Source organism: Meriones unguiculatus, chromosome X (assembly GCF_030254825.1).
Source record: "Meriones unguiculatus strain TT.TT164.6M chromosome X, Bangor_MerUng_6.1, whole genome shotgun sequence".
Taxonomy (NCBI): Eukaryota; Metazoa; Chordata; class Mammalia; order Rodentia; family Muridae; genus Meriones; species Meriones unguiculatus.
Window position 1 is genome coordinate 114,462,210 of NC_083369.1, and position 26,622 is coordinate 114,488,831.

At 38.0% G+C, this 26,622-nt stretch overlaps 1 pseudogene; it reads right to left on the reverse strand.

Moving 5' to 3' along the window:
* Nucleotides 1-26,622, reverse strand: part of LOC132649900 (COP9 signalosome complex subunit 5-like) — a 248,391-nt pseudogene that overhangs the window by 119,258 nt on the left and 102,511 nt on the right.

The window sequence follows — 26,622 nt, forward strand, 5'->3', positions numbered from 1 at the left end:
CAGATTGCATTGTTTTCCTCTGTGGCCTGTTAAGGCAGCTCCTCCATCAGAGGGAGATGATCACAGAGCCAGCCACTGACTTCCTAACATAGATAGTCCCTATTCCCATTACTATGGAAGCCACATGAACATTGAACTGCCATGGGCTACATCTGTGGAGGGTTATATATTATATCCATGCATGGCCCTTGGTTGGAATATCAGTCTCAGAAAAGACCCTTGGACCCAGATTTCTTGATTCTGTTGCTCTCCTTTTGGAGCTCCTGTCAACTCCAGGTCTTTCTATCTTCCCACTCTTTCATAAGATTCCCTGCACTCTGCCCAAAGTTTGGCTATGAGTCTCAGCAATTGCTTTAATACCTTGCTTGGTAAAGCCTTTCTTTTTTTTTTTTTTTTTCAATGCAGTTTATTCAGGAACCTTGAACAATCCTCGGACCCTGGGAAAAGCCAGCCCACAGCTTAAATAGCCTCTGGGTAGCCAACCCAGGCGTGCCACGGGGGCAATGCAGATAGGTCCACATACATGGAAGCAAGCCAGATCCTCAGCCTTAGCCAAATGTGGAATTGTTCGTGACAGAGAGCACTCACCATCGGGAAGGTGGAAGGCAGAAACCAGCTCCATCTTTAAGGCATAGCATTCCGCAGCTCTCTACAGTTCCCCCTTTTTGTTTTAGACGCATCAGGCAAGAGTAGAGGTCTGATCTCTGATATTAGAAATAAATTGGGACTTTGTACCGATGTTCATTTAGGTGTCATCCACCCAAAGAGCATCAGACCTGTCCAATACCTTTTTCTCAGAGGCGGGACCTGGGGCATCAACCCGCATGCAATCAGACATGCTCTTCTCTGGGTCCAAAGCGGCTGACCCTGAGTGCAGTGCTTAGCCTCGCATCCTGAGTGTATCATTTTAGCTTTTTATAGTATCCAACCATGCTTGAGGAGAATGTCCTGCTTCAATGGCTGTAAAGGCCTGAATGATCATGGCTGCATCACACTGTTGTGAGACTCTAATCTTGCATATACACCACAGGCAAACCAAGGAGACCAACACCAGAAGGCCTGCTAACGCTCCCATGCCCGCCCATTCCTTCAGATGATTCATGGCTGCAGCAATCCATGTTGATAATCCTGTGGCTAGTCCTGCGTCCACTCTGGTAGAATTTACTGTGACAATGGCCACTCTCAGCTGCTCCATCGTAGTATCGAATTCTCCAGTCCAATTACCTAAAATATAGCTCGACAATTGTTTAGACAGATTTGCAGCACAGGAAAAATTCTCATGTTATATGCTAGTGACTCAAAGTCCAGCATATTTTCATTGATAGTCAAGTTGAGCGATTTGCCATAGGGTATCAATTTGCTCCTGCATGAGGTCAATCCTCTGATTGAACACCATCAAGATTCCTTTTAGTTGAGCATTAATTCCTTTATGTACAACTAAGGCATGAGCTACATTGGCTAAATGATTATTCAGGGTCTGAGCAGTCTGCCCAGTATGACTCATGGCTAGTGCCCCGGTGGTAGCTCCAACAACCGCCAATGAGATGGTAGTAACAATGGTGGCTATAGTTCCAAGATCCCTTTTCTGTCTGAAGAGAGTCATAGCGTGAGGGGCATCAACGGGCACAGGCACCCAGTGAGGCATGCGAGTAACCAGGGCATACCTAAATTTACTAGCATTCCAGCATTGGGCAAAAAAGCAAGTATCATTACCACAATTACTTGGCTCTATCTGGCTAATAATGAATAAAAATGGGGGATATAGACAAACAGGTGTGGGCTTATAGGAAATATTATGAGAAGCCTTAACCCCCTCGTTGGAACATCCTGCGTCAGTTCTAGAACTAGCAGTGGTGGTGTCCGAGGTCTGAGTAGGTTCAGGAGACCATTGCCCCCAGGGGCGAGACGTGCTCCATGCCAAAGCCTTTCAAATGCCCTTCTTGTTCCCCATTTTCTCCCACTTTCTTTGTCCATCTCTTTTGTTTTACTGAGTGAGGATTGATGATCTTACCCAGGGTCCTCCTTCTTGTTTAGCTTTTTAGGTGTACAGATTTTAGTATGTTTATCTCATATTGCATGTCTAATACTCACTTATAAATGAGTATATACCCTCTGAGTCTTTCTGCTTCTGGAATACCTCCCTCTGGATGATCTTTTTTAGATCCCACTATTTCCTTCTTTTTAATTGCTGAGTAGTATCTATTGTGTAAATGCACCATAATTTCTGTATCCATTTCTCCGTTGAGGAACATAGTTTCTGTATCCATTTCTCCAGGTTCAAGGCTATTATGAATAAAGTGGTGCAAACATGATTGAACAAACGTCCTTGTTGAACATCTTTTGGACTAGGAGTGGTATAGCTAGATCTTGAGGAAGCACTATTCCTAATTGTCTGAGAAAGAACCAGGTTGATTTCCAAAGTGGTTGTACAAGTTTACAATCCCCCCAGCAATGGAGGAGGGTTCTCCTTTCTCTACATCCTCTCCATCATATATTGTATGTGAGTTTTGATATTTACGATTCTGTTGGGTGTAAGGTAAAATCTCAGGGACATTTATATTTGCATTTCAATGATGACTATGGACAGTAAACATTTCCTTAATTGTTTCTCTGCCATTCGATATTCCTCTATTGAGAATTCTCTGTTTAGCTCTGTACCACATTTTTAATTGGATTATTTGTTTCTTGCTTTTTAATTTATTTAGTTCTTTTTGTATTGTATATTTGCCTTCTGTCAGTTATAGGGTTGGTGAAGATCCTTTCCCAGTCTGTAGGCTGTTGTTTTGTTCTGATGATGATGTCTTTTGCTTTACAAAAGCTTTTCAGATTCATGAGGTCCCATTTATTGATTGTTGCTCTTAGAGCCCGTGCTGTTGGTGTTCTGTCCAGGAAGTTGTCTCTTGTGCAGATGAGATCAAGGCTTTTCCCCACTGTTTCTTCTAGCAGATTTAGTATGTCCAGCTTTATGTTGAGGTCTTTCATAGATTTGTACTTTAGTTTTGTGCTGGGTGATAAATATGGATCTATTTGCGTTTTCTACATGAGACATCCAGTTAGAGCAGCACCATTTGTTGAAGATGCTGTCTGTTTTACATTGTATGGTTTTGGCTTCTTTGTAAAAAAATCAAGTAACCATACGTGTGTGGCTTTATTTCTGGGTCTTCTACTTGATTCCATTGATCTACCATTCTGTTTCTATTCCAATACCATCCAGTTTTTATTACTATTGCTCTGTAATACAGCTTGAGATCAGGGATGGAAATACCTCCAGATGATCTGTTGTACAACAGGTCTTTCACTTGCTTGGCTAGAGTCACACCAAAGTACTTTATGTTATTAGTGGTTGTTGTGAAGTGTGTAGTTTCCCTAATTTCTTTCTCAGCCCTTTTGTCTTTTGTATAAAGGATGGCTACTGGTTTTCTTGAGTCAATTTTGTATCCAGCCACATTGCCGAAAGTGTTTATCAGCTGAAGGAGTTTTCTGGTTGAATTTTTGGTATCACTCATCTATACTATCATATCATTTGCAAATGGTCATACTTTGACTTCTTCCTTTCTGATTTTTATCCCCTTGATCTCCTTTAGTTGTTTCATTTCTCTAGCTAGGCCTTCAAGTACTACATTGAAAATATATGGAGAGAGTGGACAGCCTTAATTTTCCCTGATTGCAGTGGGATTGATTTAAGTTTCTCTCTGTTTAGTTGATGTTGGCTATAGGCTTCCTGTATATTGCCTTTACTGTGTATAGGTATGTGCCTTGTATCCCTGATCTCTACAGGACTTTAAACTTAAATTTGTGTTGGATTTTTTCAAATGCTTTTTCGGCATCTAAGGAGATGATCATGTGGTTTTTCTGTTTCAGTTTTTTTTTAATATGGTGAATTACATTGATGGATTTCCATATATTGAACCACCCAGGCTTGTCTGGGATGAAGCCCACTTGGTCATAGTAGATGATATCTTTTATATGTTCTTGGATTCAGTTTGCAAGATTTTTATTGAGTTTTTTTTGCATCAATGTTCATAAGAGAGATAGGTCTGAATTTTTCTTTTTTGTAGGGTGCATGTCTTCTTTAGGTATCAAGATTACTGTGGCTACATAGAATGAGTTTGGTAATGTTCCTTCTGTTTTTATTTTGTGGAAAATTTGAAGAGAAATGGAGTGAGCTAATCTCTGAAGGTCTGGTAGAATTCTATGCTAAAGTCATCTGCTCGTGGGCTTTTTTTGGAAGGAAGACTTTTGATGAGTGCTTCTATATCCTTGGGGGATATAGGGCTATCCCATCTATTTACCTGATCTTTATTTAATTTTGATAAATTGAACTTGTCGATAAAATAGCCCATTTCATTTAGATTTTCAAATTTTGCAGTATATATGCTTTTGTAGTAAGACCTAAAGATTTTTTTGGATTTCCTTGGTGTCTGTTGTTATGTCCCCCTTTTTTGTTTCTGATTTTGTTGATTTGGACAGATTCTGTCTTTTAGTTAATTTGGCTAATGGTATGTCTATCTTGTTGATTTTCTCAAAGATCCAGCTCTTGGTTTCATTAATTCTTTGTATTGTTTTCTTTGTTTCTAATTCAATGATTTCAGCTCTGAATCTGATTATTTACAATCATCTAATCCTCTTGGGTGTGTCTGCTTATTTTTTTTCAAGGGCTTTTACTTGTGCCACTTAGTTGCTGGTATGTGATGTTTCCATCTTCTTTCTGGAGGAACTCAGTGCTATGAACTTTCCTCATAGCTTGGCTATCACTGTGTTCCATAAGTTTCAGTAAGTTGTACCTTCATTTTCATTAAATTTTAGAAAGTTTCTAATTTCTTCTTTCATTTCTTCCCTGACCAAGCTGCCATTGAGCAGAGAATAGTTTCCATATGTATGTAGGATTTTTGTTATTTCTGTTGTTGTTGAGAACTAGTTTTAGGCATGATGGTATGAGAGGATGCAAGGGATTATTTTGATTTTCTTGTATCTATTGTGGCTTGCTTTCTGCTCTACTATATGGTCAATTTATGAGGAGGTTCCATGAGGTGCTAAAATGAAGGTATATACTTCTGAATTTGGGTGAAAAGTTCTGTAGATATCTTTTAGGTCCATTTGATTTAGGACCTCTGTAAGTGCCATTAATCCCTATTTAGCTTCTGTCTAAATGATCTGTCCCTTGGTGAAAGTCGGATGTTGAAGATGTTGAATCTCCCAGTATTATGATATTGGGGTTGATGTGTGATTTAAGCTTGAATAATGTTTCATTTAGGAATGCAGGTGCTTTTGTAATTGGAGCATAGATGTTCAGGACTGTGATGTCCACTGGTAGATTTTCACTTCGAAAAGAATGATGTGCCCTTCCTCATTTTTTTTTTTTTTTTTTTTTTTTTTTTTTTTTTTTGCTATTTTTGGTGAAAATTCTATTTTATTAGATATTAGGATAGTGATCACAGCTTTTTTTTTTTTCTGGATCAGTTTGCCTGAAAAACATTTTTCTACTCCTTTATCTCTGAGACAGTGTTTATCTTTGTTGCAGAGGCCTGTTTGTTGGATGCGGCAGAATGTTGGACCCTGATTCTGCAACCATTCTGTTAGTCTGTGTTTTTTTATTTGAGAGTTGAGTCCCTTGATGTTGATAGATGATAGTGACCAATGAATGCTTGTTCCTTTAATTTTGGAGTTGGTGGTTTTACTGTGTTTCGATGATGTTTTCATTTAATTTTGTGTGTGTGTGTGTGTGTGTGTGTGTGTGTGTTTGTAGTTGTCTTTATCCTGCATTTTCTTTGGTGTAGTTTTAATAATTGAATTGGAGTTGTCCTTCTAGTATCTTCTGTACGGCTAGATTGTTGTGTAGATATTTTATAAGTTTAGTTTTGTCATAGAATATTTTCTTTTCTCATTCTATGTTGATTGAAATCTTTGCTGGGTATAATAGTCAGGATTGGCATCTGTGGTCTCTTTGAGTCTGCATGACATCTGCTCTGGCCCTTCTTTTTTTAAATATTAAAATTTATTCCAATTTCTACAAGTTTGGAAGAAATATTAAATAAATCTTACAGTAGAGATATTTTACATATGTTAATATTAAAACATTTAAAAAATCATATTTTATCTTCTAATTTTTTATAATATTAGTTTTTTTCTTATTAGTTACATTTTATTAAATTTGTATGCCAGCTGTATCCCGCTCCCTCATTCCCTCCCAATCCCACCCTCCCTCCCTCATCTCTACCCTGCCCCTTTCCAAGTCCACTGATGGGGGGGACCTTGTCCCCATTCATCTGACCCTGTTTTATCAGGAATCTTCAGGACTGGCTACAAAGTCCTCCTCTGTGGCCTAACAGGACTACTCCTACCTTGGGGGTGGGGAGGTCAAAGAGCCAGCCATTGAGTTCCTGTTATAAATAGTCCTTGTTCCCCTTATTATGGGAAACCAATTGTTTACTGAGCTACCACAGGCTACATCCAAGCAGAGGTTCTAGGTTATATGCATACATGGTCCTTGGTTGAATGTCAGTCTCAGAGCTTAGTGTCTGCTTTGAAACACTGCTAGGCAGAGTCTTTCAGATGCCTTCTGCGATAGACTCCTGTCATATGTTCAATGCACATCTCATCTGTTTCTCTAAATGAGGATTGATCATCTTACCCCATGTCTGCTCTCTTGATTATCTTTTTAGGTGTATAGATTTCATTATGTATATCATATCGTATAGGTCTAGATAAGCAAGTATATATCATGTTTGGCTTTCTCTTTCTGGGATATTTCACTGAGAATGATCTTTTCTAGATCCCACCATTTGACTGCAAATTTCATGATTTCCTCTTTTTTGATTGTTAAGGAGATTTCTATTGTGTAAAAATACCACAATTTCTGTATCCACTCCTCCATTGATGGACATCTGGGTTGTTTCCAGGTTCTGGCTATTACAAATAAAGCTGCTATAAACATGGTTGAGCAAATATCCCTGTTGGGTACTTGAGCAAATTTTGGGTATATACCTAGCAGTGGTATAGTTGGGTCTTGAGGAAGCACTATTCCTAATTGTCTGAGAAAGTGCCAGATAGACTTCCAAAGTGGTTGTACCAGTTTACATTCCCACCAGCAGTGGAGGAGGGTTCCCCTTTCTCCACAACCTCTCCAGCATGTGTTGTCACTTGAGTTTTTCATCTTTGCAATTCTGATGGGTGTAAGGTGAGTTCTCAGGGTCGTTTTGATTTGCATTTCCCTAATGGCTAATGAAGATGAGCATTTCTTTAAGTGTTTCCCTGGCATTCAATATTCCTCTGTCGAGAATTCTCTGTTTAGCTTTGTTCCCCATTTTTTAATTGGATTACTTGGTTTGCTGCTTTTCAGCTTATTTAGTTCATTGTATATACTGGATATTAGCCCTCTGTCAGATAAAGAGTTGGTGAAGATTATTTCCCAATCTGTAGGCAGTCATTTTGTATTGATGACAATGTCCTTTGCTTTACAGAAGCTTTTCAGTTTCATGAGGTCCCATTTATTGATTGTTGCTCTTAGAGCCTGTGCTGTTGGTCTTCTGTTCAGGAAGTTGTCTCCTGTGCCAATAAGTTCAAGGGTGTTCTCCACTTTTTCTTCTAACAGATTTAGAGTATCTGGTTTTATGTTGAGGTCTTTGATCCACTTAGACTTTAGTTTTGTGCAGGGTGATAAGTATGTATCTATTTTCATTTTTCTGCATGTAGACAGCCAGTTGGACCAGCACCATTTGTTGAAGATGCTGTCTTTTTTCCATTGAATGGTTTTGGATTCTTTGTCAAAAATCGAGTATTCACAGGTGTGTGGGTTTATTTCTGGGTCTTCTATTCAGATCCATTGATCATCCTTCCTGTTTTTATGCCAATACCATGCAGTTTTTATTACTATTGCTCTGTAGAACAGCTTGAGATGGGGGATGGAGATACCTCCAGATGATCTGTTGTTGTACAGGATTATTTTGGAGATTCTGAAGCTGAGAAACTCTTTTTCAAGGTCTGTAAAGAATTGAGTTGATATTTTGATGGGAATTGCATTGAATCTGTAGATGCTTTTGGCAGTATAGCCATTTGACAATGTTAATCCTACCAATCCATTAGCACAAGAGATGTTTCCATCTTCTGATATCTTCTTCAATTTCTTTCTTCAGAGACTTGAAGTTTTTCTCAAACAGGTCTTTCCCTTGCTTGGTTAGTGTCACCCCAAGGTACTTTATGTTATTAGTGGCTATTGTGAAGGGTGTTGTTTCCCTAATTTCTTTCTCAGCCTTTTTGTCTTTGGTATATAGGAGGGCTTCTGATTTTTTTGAGTTGATTTTGTATCCTGCCGCTTTGCTGAAGGTGTTTATCAGCTGAAGGAGTTCTCTGGTTGAATTTTTGGGGTCGCTCATGTATACTATCATATCATCTGCAAATAGTGACACTTTGTCCTCTTCCTTTCCAATTTGTATCCCCTTGATCTCTTTTAGTTGTCTTATTGCTCTAGCTAGGACTTCAAGTACTATGTTGAAGAGATATGGAGAGAGTGGGTAGCCTTGTCTTGTCCCTGATTTCAGTGGGATTGATTTAAGTTTCTCTCCACTGAGTTTGATGTTGGATATAGGCTTACTGCATATTACCTTTACTATGTTTAAGTATGTGCCTTGTATCCCTGATCTCTCCAAGACTTTAAACATGAATGGGTGTTGGACTTTGTCAAATGCTTTTTCGGCATCTAAGGAGATGATCATGTGGTTTTTCTCTTTCAGTTTGTTTATGTGGTGAATTACGTTGATGGATTTACATATGTTCAACCACCCTTGCATGCCTGAGATGAAGCCTACTTGGTCTTGGTGGATGACATCTTTGATGTGTTCTTGGATTCGGTTTGCAAGTATTTTTTTGAGTATTTTTGCGTCAATGTTCATAAGAGAGATAGGTCTGAAGTTCTCTTTTTTTTGTTGGGTCTTTGTATAGTTTAGGTAGCAAGGTGACTGTCACTTCATTGAATGAGTTTGGTAATGTTCCTTCTGTAACTATTTTGTGGAATAGTTTGAGGAGAATTGGTGTTTGCACTTCTTTGAATGTCTGGTAGAATTCTGTGCTGAAACCATCTGGCCCAGGGCTTTTTTTTTGGAGGGGAGATTGTTAATGACTGCTTCAATTTCCTTGGGGGATATAGGGATATTCATTCTTTCTACCTGATCTTTACTTAATGTTGGAAGATGGAATCTATCAAGAAAATTGTCCATTTAATTTAGATTTTCAAATTTTGTGACATATAGGCTTTTATAGTATGACGTAATGATTGTTTGAATCTCTTCAGTGTCTGCAGTTATGATACCCTTTTCATTTCTGATTTTGCTGATTTAGATAGATTCTCTCTGTTTTTTAGTTAGTTTGGCTAAGGGTTTGTCTATCTTGTTGATTTTCTCAAAGAACCAGCTTTTTGTTTCTTTGATTCTTTGAATAGTTTTATTTGTTTCTAATTGATTGATTTCAGCCCTGAGTTTTATTATTTCCAGCCTTCTGCTCCTCTTGGGTGTATCTGCTTCTTTTTTTTCTAGGGTTTTCAGTTGGGCCATTAAGGTGTTTGTATGTGATGTTACGAATTTCTTCTTGAAGGCACTTAGTGCTATAAATTTTCCTCTGAACACTGCTTTTAATGTGTCCCATAAATTTGGGCATGTTGTGCCTTCATTTTCATTGAATTCTAGGAAGTCTTTAATTTCTTTATTTCTTCCTTAACCCAGCTGTCATTGAGTATCAAGTTGTTCAGTTTCCATGTGCGTGTCGGCTTATCGTTATTTCTGTTGTTGTTGAATTCCAGCTTTTGTCCATGGTGGTTAGATAGAATACAAGGGATTATTTCAATCTTTTTGTATCTGTTGAGGCTTGCTCTATGACCATCTATATGTTCTATTTTGGCGAAGGTTCCAAGCAGTGCTAAAAAGAAGGTATACTCTTTTGAGTTTGGGTGAAAAAAATCTGTAGATGTCTATTAGGTCCATTTTATTTAGGGACTCCGTGAGTGCTTTTATTTCCCTATTTGTTTTCTGTCTAATTGATCTATCCCTTGATGAGAGTGGAGTGTTGAAGTCTCCCACTATTGAGGTATGAGGATCAATGTATGATTTAAGCTTTAACACTGTTTCATTTACGAATGTAGGTGCTCTTGTATTTGGGGCATAGATATTCAAAATTGTGATGTCCTCTTGGTGGATTTTTTTCCTTTGATGAGAATATAGTGGCCTTCCTCATATTTTTTAATTAACTTGGTTTGAAAGTCTATTTTATTAGATATTAGGATGGCTACTCCAGCTTGTTTTCTGTGTCCATTTGCTTGAAAAATATTTTTCCAGCCCTTTACTCTGAGGTAGTGTTTATCTTTGTTGCATAGGTGTGTTTCTTGGATGCAACAGAATGTTGGATCCTGTTTCTGGAACCATTCTATTAGTCTGTATCTTTTTATTGGGGAGTTGAGTCCGTTGATGTTGATAAATACTAGTGACCAACAATTGTTACTTACTTTTGATGTGGGGTTGGTGGTGTCCCTGAGTTTCATTGCTTTTTTTTTGTTGTTGTTGTTGTTGTGTAGTTATCTATTTCCTCTGTTTCCCTACATGTAGTTGTTTTCTTTGGTTTGGAGTTTCCCTTCTAGTAACTTCTGTAGAGCTGGGTTACTATGTAGATATTGTTTAAATTTGATTTTGTCATGGAATATTTTGAATTCTCTGTTTATGTTGATTGAAATTTTTGCTGGGTATAGTAGTCTGGGTTGTAATCTGTTGTCCCTTAAGGACTGCATGATTTCTGTCCAGGCCCTTTGGCTTTCATAGTTTCTGTTGAGAAATCTGGTGTGATTCTGATATGTTACTTGGCCTTTTTCCCTTGCTGCTTTTAGAAGTTTTTCTTTGTTCTGTAGGTTCAGTGTTTTGACTATGATGTGACATGAAGAATTTCTTTTCTGGTCTAGTCTACTTGGTGTTCTGTAAGCCTCTTGTATGTTTATTGACATCTCTTTTCTTTAAGTTGGGAAAACTTTCTTGAAAATGTTTTTCAGACCTTTGAGCCTGATGTCTTCTTTTTCTTCTACTCCTATTATTCTTAGATTTTGTCTTTTCATAGTGTCCTTGATTTCTTGGATATTTTGTGTTTGGAACTTTTCTAATTTTATTTTTTCTTTGAGAGACGTGTCAATTTCCGCAAGTGTATCTTGGCTCCTGAGATTCTTTCTTCCATCTCTTGTATTCTATTGGTGATGCTTAACTTTGTAGTTCCTGATTTTTTCTCTATGGTCTCCAGCTCCAGTTTTTTCTCTATTTGCATTTTCTTTATTGCTTCTAATTCTGTTTTCATGTCTTGCACCATTTCCTTCATCTGATTGAATATGGAGTCCTGCTTTTCAATGATGGCTTCTGTTTTTTTTTTTTTTTTTTTTTTTTTTTGTCCGTTTCCTCTCTATATAACACTAACTGTGCCTCTACTTCTTTGGCTGTATTTGCCTTTATTTCTATGAGAGCTTTGTTTATTTCTTCTTTATTTGCCTTAATTTGTGTGGACATTTCATTGAGGGCTTTGTTCATTTCCTCTTTGTTTGCCTCAATTTTTGTGGTCATTTCTCTGAGAGCTCTATTTTCTCTTTGTTCATCTCGATTTCTTTGGCTATTTCTCTGAGGGCTTTGTTCATTTCATCTTTATGGGCCTCTAATAGCTGGAGAAACATAGTTTTGAGGTCGTTTTCTTGCATATCTACTGAATTGATGTGTCCATTGGTTTGTGGGGTTACTGGTGAGGTCATTATGTCCTGATTTTTGTTGGGTGTGTTCCTAAGTCTGCTTCTAGCCATCTGGTTATTTATAACCCTCACTGTTTGTTCCTCAAGTTTGTAGTTCAGGCTATGATTGTCTCTTTCTGTTTTCTGGACTGTTTTTTCAGGAAGGTGAGAGAGGTTCACTGGTTTGGGAGTGTGCGTTGTGGTTTCAGTTTTATCTAAGTAAGGAATGTGATGCTGGCGCTATTCGCATGTGCTTTTAGTGGGCGCAGTGTGCATTCGTAGATTCTCTGACTATTGCAGTGGCCTACAGGCCAAACTAGTATGCAGTTTTGTCTGGGATCCAGGGATTGTTTGCCTAGATTACACTGGTGGACCCACAAGGCAAAGGCTTCAGTGTTGGGGTCAGTATCCCAAGAATCCCTATCATGCCCACACTAGGGGTGTGGATTTAAGGGATCTCTTCTGGTTGCTTATATGGAGAGGCCCTGGGTCTGGGGCAAACTCTCCCTAGAAGGCTCACTCACTCCCTTGCAGGACCAGTTGGAATTCACAGGGGTTCCCCTTGCTCTCTACTCTCCAATTTGGTCCTGCTGCGGAAAATGCTCATGTAGGCTAAGAGTCAGCTCTTTGGCACTGTGGTAGCAGGACTCGGTGTCCACCTGTCCTGTGTGCTGCCTCTCTATCCTTTCCCTCTGCCAGGAGGGGTTATGTTGGCTAGTCCCGGGGTAGTGCAGGAAGGAGTTGGGTTGAGTGTTCTCAATCTCAGATCCCAGGCCCAGATCTTTGCCAGAAGCATCCTAGCGGTAGAACCTATATTTGCTTATTCCAGGAGAGTACAAGTTAGGGTTGAGTGTCCTCAGATCCAGAACTCAGGTTTCTCTGCCAGGGGCAGTTGGGTGAGCTGGAGAGGGGGTGCTGTGTCCTGTGGCAGGCTGCCTCTCTGTCCTTCCCCTCTGACCTTCCCCTCAGCTAGGGCAAGCTTATGGTGGTGCTCTAAGGGCAGTGCCAGGAGGAGTTGGGACTTCTCAGTCCTGATCCTGAGCTGGGGTTTCTCTGCCAAGGGCCTGGGGGCCGCCGTTGCTAGGACGTGGCTCTAGTCCTTATTGCGCTGGACCGGGGAGAGTCTCAGGACATGTTGAATGACCACAGTCCCAGATCCCGAGCTGAAGTTTGTATGCTAAGAGCAGCCGGTAGCACTGGGGTCCAGGCGCTGTGAAGCCACTGTGTGCCTGTCTATCCTTCTGCTCTGCTGGAGCAGAGTTATGGCAGCGTTCTTGATTCGGGGGAGTGGCCAAAAGGATTGGGTTTTCTCAGCCCAGATCTCGGTTGGTTTTTTGTTTGTTTGTTTGTTTGTTTGTTTTGGTGGGAGCTGCAGCTCTCACTGGGGCTGGGATACAGACAGTGTGGTCTGTGGCAGATTCTGCTGGATGCCTACTGCCTCCTCTGAAGTGGAAGTAGGGTATTGGGTGCGGGGCAGTGCCAGGGGATCCCTTCTTGTGGTGTCTCCTCCCGGAGGAGTCTGCCATGACCTGATTCTAGATGGACTCAGATCATAGTTAGTCTATTTGTTCCTGGAAGTCTAGCTAACTCTGTTCTGGGTTGATCAGCCCCTTCACTCACCAATTTTCGTGTTGCAGGTCCTCTCCCCTTCAGCTAAGCTTCACACTAGCCACCACCATCTTCCATGCTCTGGCCCTTCTATCTTTTTAGTTTCTGTTGAGAAGTCTGGTGTGATTCTTGTAGATTTACTGTTATATGTTGCTTGGTTATTTTTCCTTGCTGCTTTTAATAGTTTTTTCATTGTTCTGTAGTTTTAGTGTTTTATTTATTTTGTGAGTTAAGTACTTTCTTTTCTGGTCTAGTCTATCTGATGTTCAGTGGGCCTCTTGTGTGTTTATGGACATCTTTTATTAAGTTGGAAAAAATATTCTTCTATGATTTTCTTGAAAATATTTTCTGGAACTTGAAACCTGGAATCTTCTTTTTGGTCTATTACTATTATTCTTAGATTTTGTCTTTTCATGGTGTCCTTGATTTCTTGGATACTTTTTGTTTGGAACTTTTCAAATTTTACTTTTTTGAGAGAAGTATCAATTTCTGCAAGTATATCTTCATCTTCTGAGATTCTCTCTGCCATCTTTTGTATTCTATTGATGATGCTTGCCTTTCTGGTTCCTGATGTTTTTCCTATGTTCTCCAGGTCAAGGGTTTTCCTTGCTTGTGTGTTCTTTATTGATTCTAATTCTGTTTTCATGTCTTGCACCATTTTCTTCATCTGTTTGAATGTGGATTCCTGTCTTTCCATATCTTCTATTTTTTGTTCAGTTCCTCTCTATATGCCATTAATTATGCCTCTACCCATGTCTCTATTTGTTTGGCTGTTGTTAACTGTACTTATTTTTAATGATGACTTTTGTAAGAAAATGGATGGCCCTGGGGATCACTACATTAAGTGAAATAAGCCACACTCATTAAGTCAATTGCAGCATATCTTCTGTCATATAGAGAACCTAAATTTAGATGTTTGTGTTTGTGTGTATGTGTGCTTAAGTATGTATGAATAACAGGGTTTATTTTTATTACCTAAACTGTCATGGAATTCACTATGAAACTGATCTAGAAATCCCCCTACCTCAGTCTCCCATATTTGAGTTTTTTTTTTTTTTTTTTTTTTTTTTTGAGACAGCATTGGCTGTACTGGACTTGCTCTGTAGACCAGGCTGTCCTCAAGCTCAAATAGATCCATTTGCCTCTGTCTCTCAAGCATGATGATTAAAAGAATGTACCACCACCACCACCACCACCACCACCACCACCACCCCTTTTTCTTTAGGTCAATATCATTCTGAAAATATTTCATTCTCTTTAAAATCCTGAATTAATGCATTTTTGCTTGACACAGTGACTCACTTGTGTATTACCTATTCTTGAGACTGACCACAGGAGGATGAGGTTGTCAACCTTTAGCTATACAGCAGGTTTGAGGTTGGCATGGAATACAAGAGATCCAATCCTGAAAATGTAGATGTCTCTATGACCTAAAGACTCAAGACTAATATAAAATGTTTCTGTGCTTACATGGTGCACACAACAGTGATGTGTGATGTTGAGTTGATGAGTGAGTGATTTTTCCAGTTGTCACTCACAGCAATAATATTTATCTTTAGAGAAATAAGAAGAGAACTTCTGTCATAGCCATATCTTCCCCATCCCTACCTCCACCCTACCCAGCCCCACCCCCACTAAATGTTCCAATCTATAGGCCAAGCTATTCTAGAATTTACTATGTAGCCTTGATTTGCCTTGAACTTGCAGCAGTTCTCCCTCTGCCTTTTGAGTATTGAGAATATTAGAATTAATCATTCCATCTGGTTATATGGTACCTCAGATTTGAACATGTGGCTTTATGCATGTTAGTCAAGTACTCTATTAACTCAGCCACATCACCAGTTTCTAAATATCAGGTTTTTACTGCCTAGTCTTAGATCATATCAGCTAAATTGTGTTGAGGTAACCCTAGGCTACATAGGAGGTAGGAGGCCAGCATTGTGATGGTGAACATAATTTTTAAAAATGCCCTGAGGGGAGAGCAGCCTTACCAGGTCACAGAAGATGACAATGCAGCTATTTCTGATGTGATCTGATAGACTAAGATCAGAAGGAAGGAGAGGAGGACCTCCCCTATCAGTGGACTTGGGGAGGGGCATGTGAGAATAAGGGGAAGGGAGGGTGGGACCGGGAGGGGAGGAGGGAGAGGCTTATGGGGGGATACAAAGTGAATAAACTATAATTAATAAAAAAATAAAAATAAATAAAAAGTTTTAAAAAATGCCTCTTAGTCATGTTAATAGCTTAGTCTGGAACCCCACTACACCCAAGTCTGCACCTGATAACCAGAACCCAGTGACATCACTCACTCAAGGTAACTGGACAGAGCTCTAGAACTCCATGAATCACACTTGACAGAATATAAGTAGAGGCCAAGAGCAATGCTCTGCTCCTCACATCTTCAGGAGAGTTGAAGACACTGTGCAGGTGACCTTGATCTCTTCAGCAAGAGAGTCTTCTTTGGCATCCTGACATTCAAACTGGAGACTTTTGTAAGAGACTGGCCTAGACCTTTGGTTGAGAGTTGTCACACAGGTGTGCAGCCTTAGGGATGTAGGCTTAGGATGGTAGTTAGGAAGTTAGATTGCAGGAAGTTAGACTGTGAACATTGTGTGATGACCTCAGCATAATAAAATACAACTTTTGTTATAACAACTATAGGTTCCTACCTTCTTGCCTCAGTCAACAAAATTATATGAGATACTTTCAAAAGGAGAAGAAAAGGAAAGAAAAGGAAGCAGCATTAATGTCTGCAATTGTCAGGTAATGCAATAATAAAAGTATACTCTCATTTATCTTACAGAATAGCAATTCAGAGTTGTCATAGCAATCTCCCTCTTACTTTACCTATGGTCTCCTTTTCTGTCAGTTCACTTACCTGTAATCAGCTGGGAGTGAAAGATATGTATAATAAAATAATATAGATGGAGGGAGAGATCATATTCATTAAATTTTGTTATAATCCAGTGTTAATTGTTTCTGTGAGTTTTTAGCTTATTGTATCCAATTTGTAAACTACACTTCATCATACATGGACATGTAAAATTGGTATATTTCACAGTTTCAGGCCATCTCTCTATGTATAAGCAGCTCTCCACTGATACAGTGAGGCCCTTTTGTAAACATTAGATGAATGAATCATTTAGCCTCACGTGTCACACATCTGTTCAAAGTGGCACATGTGTTAGCTGGAAAAAAGTGTTGGAAAGCCAAGTCAGATGGTTTGAAAATCAGTGAGTATTTTTGTTTTGTTTATCCCTGTGTTGTCTTTCATGAGCATGCATGTGAATTCATGTACTTATTCCTAAAATTTATTTAGGATTATAGTTTGATAGACATTTTGCAATTCTCTAAGTAGATATAAGATGAACTCTGACATTACAGGGCTCACATCATAGCTAGGAAGAGGAAGAAGGACAATTTTGCATGCTTCCTTGAAATAATGTGTATGAGAGAGAGAGTGTGTGTGTTTGTGTATGTGTGTGGGGGGGAATAGTGAGAATGGATGTGTGTTCCAGAGCACAAGTGTAAAACTCAGAGGATGACTTTTTTGGACTTGTTTGTCTCAGTCCGTCTTGTTTTGAATCAGGGTCTTGCTTGTTCCTTTTGCATACCCCAGGTTAGCTGGCTTGTGAGCATTCTTTCCATCTAAAACTTCCACTGCTGGATGCAGCTTTAGTTTCATGGGTCTAATTAATATCAGGTTGTGCAGAAAATGCTTTTAACCATTGACATATCTCCCCTGTCCTTGGCAGTTTAAAATCTCCTGTTTGTTCTAACGTTCAGAAACCTCTGCTGACTATCCCTCCTATGATACTGCATGCCAAGTGCTTCTGTGCTCTCTAACACTATAGTCCAGCCTCTCCTCACCAATACTTGTTCTGCTCTTGCAAGATTCCCTATCCAATCTCAGGGAACCCTTCCCACACACCTCTTGGATGCTGCTCCTCCTTTTTCACTTTCTTTGTTCTCACTGCATGTTTCCCTTTCCATCTCTCATGAATGTATATCTCGTTTGTTTCTTTGGGTTCTTTTTTGATAAGTTCTATGTAGCCCAGGTTGGGCCTGGAACTGCCCATGTATCTAATTTTGGCGTGAGCTCCTGATCCTCCTGTCTCCACTGCCCTGGGATTGTGATTACAGGCCAGTAACACCATACGTAGATAAAAGCAGATTTTTGCTATTGCTGTTGTTATTGTTATTTTTGCTGTAACTTTTTGTTGTGTTTTGATTTATTTTTTAGAGATCAGATTTTAGAGATCAGGTGCTTCTCAAATGCTGGATTACAGATGTCAGGTTCTTTGGCATTATGAGAATCGATGATGACCATTCACTGCTTAGTCCACAGGGTGAAGGCATGAGGAATCCTGGAGACAGGCAGAAATGCAGTTACATGAGTTGGAAAAGAACTTGGGTTGGGAGTCCAGAAAAAAAAAAAAAAAAAATATTGGGCATCAAATACAACTCATGCATTGGGACCCATGGCCTGGACTTCTGTGTGGTGCAGTAAGTTAGTATTCACCACAGAAGTAAAGAAACAGCAAGAGCTGTCTTGAGCCAAATACAGCATCAGCAAGGAAGCCATGAGCTGGATCCAGCAGAAGAATGGGGTTGGTGTTTCCTGGCAAATGAATTCTTCCCAAATGGCCAAGAATCATCTCCATAAAAATTATTGTTTTGGTTTGTGTGTCATGGGAGAAAGGGAGAAATGGGTGTTTTGTTTTGCTTTGTGTTGATCCAAGATCTCACCATCTATCCTTGGCTGACTTGAATGTCTTTGTGTAGACCGGGCTAGCTTATAGATAGAGATAGATAGAACTCATAGATATCTTTCTGCCACCGCTTCCCATTTACTGAGATTAAAAGTATGCCACAATACCTAACTTTTTTTCTTTTTTATCATGAGCAACTATTTCTTATGTATTAAGGTAAAACAGCCAAGGGCATGGTAACACCTGTATTTAATCCCTGTACCCAAGTGGCAGAGGAAAAGAACCAGTTGGTCAAGGTCACCCTCAGATATATAAACAAGTTCACAGCCTGGCTGAGCTTCATGAGACATTTTAAAATAAATACACGAATGAATGAATGAATGAATGAATGAATGAATGAATGAATGAATTAGCTAGAGAAGCCACATTTGTTTTGAGTGGTGCTGGTGGTAGCCAGGACTTTTTCATCTTCCAAAATGAAAGATACTATAGACAGAGCTTGCCTGGAATGACGCTAGGCCATGTGTGGTTGCACACACCTGGAATCCATGTACTCTGGTGACTGAGGCATTCAGTTCTCTGAATTACATATGCAGGTCCAGCAAGACACTTTTTGAAACACAAAGTAATAAGAAATCAAGCAGTCCTCTCTGACACTTTGGAGCTATCTGGGACGTCTGCATATTCTGACATGGAAGACCGCAAAATACCTGTTTGGGGGTTCTTGCTGTTTTTTTGTATTGTTTTGTTTGTTTGCTGGCTTGCTTGTTTTGTTGCTCTTTTGTCGTTTTATTTTTCTTCTTTTTTTCTTTCCTTTTTTTGTTTGTTTGTTTTCATGACAGGGTTTCTCTTTGTAGCACTGGCTGTCCTGAAACTCATTCTGTAGCCTAGGCTGGCCTCAAACACAGAGATCAGCCTGCCTCTGCAGGTGCTGGGATTAAAGATGTGTGCTGCCACCATGGGCTACAAGATACTTTTTTTGTAAAGACTTTCATTTGTGACTTAAGAAGATTAGCATATTATATAGCTATTTATTATGTATTATAAATTATATAGTATTTTATACCTATAACACATGTTATATATTATATATAGTCATATAATATAAAAATTGGTATTATTAAATTGATTTACATCTTATCCTGCTAGTATTAAAATGCTTCTTTTATTTTCCAGTATTAGTCTCTTCCTTAAATTAGAATGAATCTGTGAATATAGAATGGTTATAGTGCTAAACAACAGTATACAGAAAGAATAATCTGAACTTGAAATTATTCCTTAGTAATGTTATTACTTACTACATTACAGATATCTGGACAAAGTGCCAGAAACCTTATGGAAGAAGGGGGAGATGGAAAGATTTGAAAGGGATAGGAGCTCCACAAAGAGACCAACAGAACCAAAAAATCTTGGCCAATGGAAGCCTGCAGAGACTGATAATCCAACCAAGGAACACGAATGGAGAGGACCTAGACCCTCTGTTCAGGGGAAACCCATTGACTGCTCAGATTCCAAGTGGGTTTCCTAATAAGGGGTACAGGTGTTGTCTCTGATATGAACTCTGTGGCCGGCTCTTTCATTACCTCCCCCTGGGTGGTGCATTCTTGACAGGCCACAGAAGATGTTGATGCAGCCAGCCCTGATGAGACTTGATAGGCTAGGTTCAGATAGTAGGAGAGGAGGTCCTCCCCTTTCAGGGGACTAAGGAATAGAATAGGGGGAGAAGAAGGAGGGTTGGTGGGAATGGGAGGAGAAGAGGGAGAGGGTGGCAGCAAGGATACAAAGTGAATCAATTGTAATAAATAAATTAATAATTTTAAAACTTTGTTTTCTTTGTTTGTTTGTTTTTTTAGACAGAGTTTCTCTGTGCAACCTCTGCTGTCTTGGAACTCTGTAGACCAGAGTGGCCTTGAACTCATAGAGATTCATCTGCCTCTCCCTCTCATGTGCTGGAATTAAAGGCTTGCAACACCACCTATCCTCTAACTTACTTAATGATTATATAAAAGTGAGCTATGGGGGCATCTTATTTCTAAACTTGACATATATATTATATTTAAATACCTCCTAAACAAATTATTAATATATTTTGAGAGTCAAATGCAGATATTGTTGCAGATGATGATAATCTTTACTACATAGGATTAGTTTTCAGTTGAATACTTTATATTAATTTCATGTGATTACTTAATTTTATCCAAAAATGTATAAAGTCTTCTTTAATCAGTGTTTGAAATTCAAGCATTATAGATCTATCTAATTATTCAAGCATTATAGATCTATCTAATTTTCAGGAACTTAACACTGTGTTCTTGTGTTAAAATTGCATTTACTTGTACAAATAAACATGTATTTGTATCACACTTACCTGTTTGAGTCTAGGATTAGCATAATACTCACCATTGAAGTTTTCACAGAAAATGTTAGAGATAATATACTTTTCAGCTTATGAAGTTTACTTGTGAAATTGTTAACTGCTTTCTTACATGTCTCAGATTATTATAAACTAACTATGTTCCTTAAGTAGTAAGACTTGCTTCCATGGGGATGAACTCTTTTTCAATGCAAACTTCTAACTGAGTTATTAATTCTGCCTGTCACTCAAAGAGATGAATATAGAAACCAATATAATATCCAGCAGGTTGTTTTAAGAATTTAATGCATACATACAATGTGTTTTGATCACATTCATTATGTACTTCTTCTCCAATTTTTCTCCATCCCACCATTACTTTCATTTCTTAACACCTAAACACCCTTCTTCTCCCTGAGTCAAGTTAATGCTGTCTGTATTTGTATGTATATATAGACATCTGCCTGAGTACAGACAACAATTTAGATAGCACATCCCTCAATAAAATGTATTCTTCCTTCACTCAGCAGCTATCAATTTCTGAAAACACTTCAGTTGGGGCTTTATGAAGCCTTTCCTGTTTGTTGCTAAAAGTTAGGCTGTCTTTATCCTTTGTAAGCCTTGTGCATGCAATCCCAGCTGCTATGAGTTCATAAATGTTACAGTCCTGTTATGTCCAGAAAATACTGATTTGCTTCAAATGTAAACCTCCTCTAGCTCTTTTAGCTTCATCTTCCACAAAGGTCCTGTAACCTTGAGAGGATAGGTGTGATAACTCATTTAGAGCGAAGTACTCCACATTCCCTTGTTTTATGCATGGTGCCATATATGAGAATCTGTAATAATTAGCATCTAATAGAAAAAGGAGTTTCTGTGATGATGATGGAGAGGTGCACTAATAGATTTGAGTTTTTGCCTCTACCTTTTTGTAATCATTAAATATTTTGACCTTTGAAGACATTGACATATTATGACTTTAAATGATTTATGAATTAAGTAAGATATTTTTAAGTGGTGACAAATAAGCAATGCATTATTATAAAATTTATTTTTTATCATTGAAAAAAAGGTATCAGATCTAAGGTTCTTCAGGCAGCTCTGTGATTTTCAATCTTACTCTTCCTTCTGCATGTCTTTTGATTCAGTCAGGGCTCTTTATTTCCTCCATTACAAAGGTGGAGAAGAGTAGTGGATGGTAATAATAAGTGACAGTTATGTCTTTTACATGTAAAAACAGCAAAGAGCATGCAGAATATGTATACAGAAATTCTTCTGTAGAATGTAGTTCCAAAACCATAGCAAGAAAAAAAAAGTTTCTAGAAAATCCAATTTCTTGTTCAACACCAAGATTACCAGAGAAGGTGATTTTCTTCAGTTAGTAAATCTTTTTATCTTAAAGTTTCAGTATGTGACTATATCATCTGTATAATCAAAGATCAAATCAAGGAGATGAGAATCGTGGTTTCTTACTGTGTAATGATTATTAAATATGGAAAGCATATGCAAAAGTTTTATGTAGACATAGACAAATAGAAAATAATTCCAAAACACAATAGAAGAAGATGCTTGATCTAGGATAAAGAATATTATATTTAATTAAAATACTACTTTGTAGATAGAGACAAATAGTCATTCTATATACACAGTAAAAGTTATCAATATGCAAAAGTTATATATTTCTTCAATTTTGAATTCTATCGGTTGTGATTTACTTTCCCCTAGCTAAAGCCACTAAAATATATCTTTATCATTATACTAATTGGGGTTATACAGATTTTAATGTTTAATGAACATAGCCATATTTTATATGACTTTTATTATTATTATTACTTAAAATTTATTCATTTTGCATCCCATTTGTAGCTCCCTCCCTCACCTCCACCAGTTCCACCCTCCTTCCCTTTTCTTCCCCTATCCCTTTTACCTAGTCCAATGATAGGGGAAGTTCTCCTTCCCTACTGTCTGACCCTAACCCATCAAGTCCCATCAGGACTTCCTGGATACTCTTCCTTTGTGGGCTGGCTGGGTTATCTCATCAAGGAGAAGTGATCAAGGAGCAGGCATCGAGTTCATGTCAGAGACTGAGTCTTTTTATATGACTTTTATGACCCTTGTTTGTCTCTTTGGGTAGAGTATATTTTAATATATTTTGCATGTTCATGTATTACATACATATATTTGTACCTAAATGTTCCTCTTGTTAGATAATTAAGTTACAAAAACTTCTCAATCTTGTAAACTTATTATCATCAGACTCAACTATGTAAATTTTGCTGAAATTCAGTTAAATCATTTTTTGCTATGGGGTAAACATTGGTTAACAGTTTACATTTTTGTTTTTGTTTTTTGTATTTATTCTTCTGACTCTAGTCTTAAGCTATACTGTTCAAGTGTATTGCATTTGCTGTGAATTTGTGTGTGTGTCTGGCTTTATGCATGTGTTTATTCAATTTTTGTATTACCATATGTTTAAAAGCATTCTTTTATTAAGCACATATAGTGAAATAAGTGTTACTTTAAAAATTTGTATACAAGTTTGTATTTTTTAAGTTATGAGCCCTTTTCATGAATTTTATACATGTACTGTGATCTTATTATATTCATTATCTACTCTTTTTATTTTTTAATTAATTACAGTTTATCTACTTTGTATTCCATCTGTAGCTTCTTCTCCTATCTCCTCTCAATCCCACCCTCCCTTCCTCTTCTTCTCCTATGCCCCTCTCCCAGTCCAATGAGAGGGGAGGTCCTCCTCCCCTTCCACCTGAGCCTAGTCTATCAAGTCTCATCAAGACTGGTTTCATTGTCTTCCTCTGTGGACTGGAAGGCTCCTCTCCACTCATGGGGAGGTGATCAAAGAGCTAGCCAATGAGTTCATGTCATAGACTGTCCATGTTCTTATTACTGGGGAACCCTCTTGGACACTGAGCTTCCTTGGGCTACATCTCTACAGGGGTTCTAGATTATCTCCATGCATGGTCCTTGTTTGGAGTATCAGTCTAAAGAAAAGACAGCTGTACCCAGATATTTTGGTTCTGTCATTCTATTTGTGGATCTCCTGTCCCCTCCATGTTTTTCTATCTTCTTCTTTTATAGAATTCGGTGCATTTTGTCCAAATTTGGCTATGAGTTTTAGCATATGTTTTGATACTTTGCTGGGTAGAGTCTTTCGGAGGCCCTTTGTGATAAACTCCTGTCCTGTTCCTTGTTTTCTCCCTCTTCCTATGTCAGCCCCATTTACCTTTCTGAATGGAGACTGAGCATCTTACCCATACTACTCCTTCTTGCTTAACTTCCTCAGGTGTATAGATTTTAATATGATTATCCTATATTATATGTCTAGTATACACTAATAAGTGAGTATAAATCACGTGTGTCTTTCTGGGATACCTCACTCAGGATGATCTTTTCTAGATCCCACCATTTGCCTGTAAATTTCATGATTTTCTTGTTTTTAATTGCTGAGTAGTATTCCATTGTGTAAATATACCACATTTTTATCCATTCCTCAACTGAGGTACATCTGGGTTGTTTCCAGCTTCTAGGTATTACAAATAAAGCTGCTTCGAACATGGTTGAACAAATGTCCTTGTTGGGTATGTGAGCATCTTTTGGATATATGCCTCAGAGTGGTATAGCTGGATCTTGAGATAACACTATTCCTAATTGTCTGAGAAAGTGCCAGATTGATTTCCAAAGTGGTTGTACAAGTTTACATTCCCACCTGCAATGGAGGAGGATTTCTCTTTCTCCTCATCCTCTCCAACATGTGTTCTCACTTGAGTTTTTGATCTTAGTCATAATGACAGGTGTAAGGTGAAATCTCAGGCTCTTTTTGAATTGCATTTCCATGATGACTAAGGATGTTGAGCACTTCTTTAAGTGTTTCACTGTTATTCGATGTTCCTTTATTAAGAATTCTCTGTTTAACTCTGTACCCCATTTTTTAATTAGGTTCCTTGTTTTATTGCTGATTAACTCTTAAGTTCTTTATATATTTTTTATAATAGCCGTCTGTCAGATATAGGGTTGGTGAAGATCCTTTACCAGTCTGTAGGCTGTCATTTTGTTATGATAACATTATCCTTTGCTTTATAGAAACTTTTCAGTTTCATGATGTCCCATTTATTGATTGTTGATCTTAAAGCCTGTGCTGTTGGTGTTCTATTAAGGAAGTTGTCTCCTGTGCCAATGTGTTTAAGGCTCTTCCCACTTTTCCTTCTAACAGGTTTAGTGTGTATGTTTTTATATCGAGGTCTTTGATCCACTTGGATTTTCGTTTTGTGCAGGCTGATAAATATGGATCTATTTACATTTTTCTGCAGGTAGACATCCAGTTAAACCACTACCATTTGTTTAAAATGCTCTCTTTTTTCCAGTGTATGGTTTTGGCTTCTTTGTAAAAAATCAAATATCCATAGTTGTGCTGGTTTATTGCTGTATCTTCTCTTCGATTCCATTGATCCAACATTCTGTTTCTCTGCCAATACCATGTAGTTTTTATTACTGTTGCTTTATAATACTTCTTGAGACTAGGGACAGAGGTACCTCCAGAAGATCTTTTATTGTAGAGAATTGTTTTAGCGATTCTGGGTTTCCTGTTATTCCACATGATAATCTCCTTAGATGATGAAAACTCATTTCATAAAATCCAACCTTCATTTTTGTTTAAAGTCCTGGAAAGATCAGGTATACAGAGCACTTACCTAAACACACTAAAGGCAATATGCAACAAGCCTTTGGACAACAACGAACTAAATGGTGATATACTGAAATAAATTCCACTGAAATCAGGGACAAGGGAAGGCCACCCAGTCTCTCCATACCTCTTTAACACAGTACTTGAAATCTTTGCTAGAGCAATAAGACAATTGAAGGAGATCAAGGGGTTTCAGTTAGGAAAGGTAGAAGAAATCAAAGCATTACTCTTTGCAGATGATATGATAGTATACATGAGTGCCCTCAAAAATTCTACCAGAGAAATTCCTACAATGGATAAACACCTTCAGTCAAGTGGCTGGATACAAAATTAACTAAAAATCATCAGCAACTCTCCTATATACAAAAGACAAACGGGCTGAGAAGAGAGTAGGGAAAAAACACCCTTCACAATAGTCACAAAGACATAAAGTACTTTGGTGTAACTCTAATCGACCAAGTCAAAGACTTGTAAGAAATAAACGTTCAGTTTCTGAAGAAAGAAGTAAAAGAAGATATCAGGAGATGAAAGATCTTCCATGATCATGGATTGGCAAAATTAACACAGTAAAAGTAGCTATCTTACCAAAAGCAATCTACGGATTCAATGCAATTCCAACCAAATTAACAGTACAATTCTCTACAGACCTTGAAAGAAAAATTCTCAACTTCATATGGAATAACATGAAACCCAGAATCCTTATCTACTCTTAGATCTCCCATAACTGTTTATCTTCTCCATAAGTATCACACTTTTATTTCCATGTGATTATTTAACTACTGAATTTAATTTGTCTGTTTGTCTGCATGTTAAAAGAGGTTCATTAACTGAGCAGGGACAATGGTGGCAGCACCACTGCAGAAAAAGATACAAACTCCTCTAAAATAAGATGTTAATTGAAAAATCTAGTATGGGATAGACCAAAATATATGGTTATGTTGATTGAAGCTTAATTTCCCCTTAGAATTCAGTTAAAAGTTGAGTGATTTTTAGTAACCCTAGTCAGGTATAAAAGCATGAAAGCACACACATGCACATATAACATAACTGTCTGGATTGCAGTAAGTCACATTTAATCATTCACATTTAAATTTATGGAACTCATTTTTGTACACATGAACAGGCAGAAGAATAAATACTTAAATTGTAATTTAAAATAAAAACAACTAAAACAGAATCTCAAAGTAAATTAATCTACGGTTACAATACCAAAAAAAGAAAAATATGTACAAAAATATTGAGTGTGTTTTTAGAAGGGTGTTATAAAATAAAGTCATTTCATACTAATTAGGGGGAAGGAAGAGGGTCTCAGCTTCCTCTTTAATGTTATTTTGTAAGTATTCCAGAGTACAGAAAAAAAAAAAAAAAAAAAGAAATGAACTGTGACAGAGGCACAGTGCAAAGATCCTGAATTAACCCCTCATGATGCAGAGACAGGCCAAGCATGTATGCTCATGCAACAGAATACCCAACCCTAAGAAGGAAATACACTGCCACTCCATGAATATTGGAA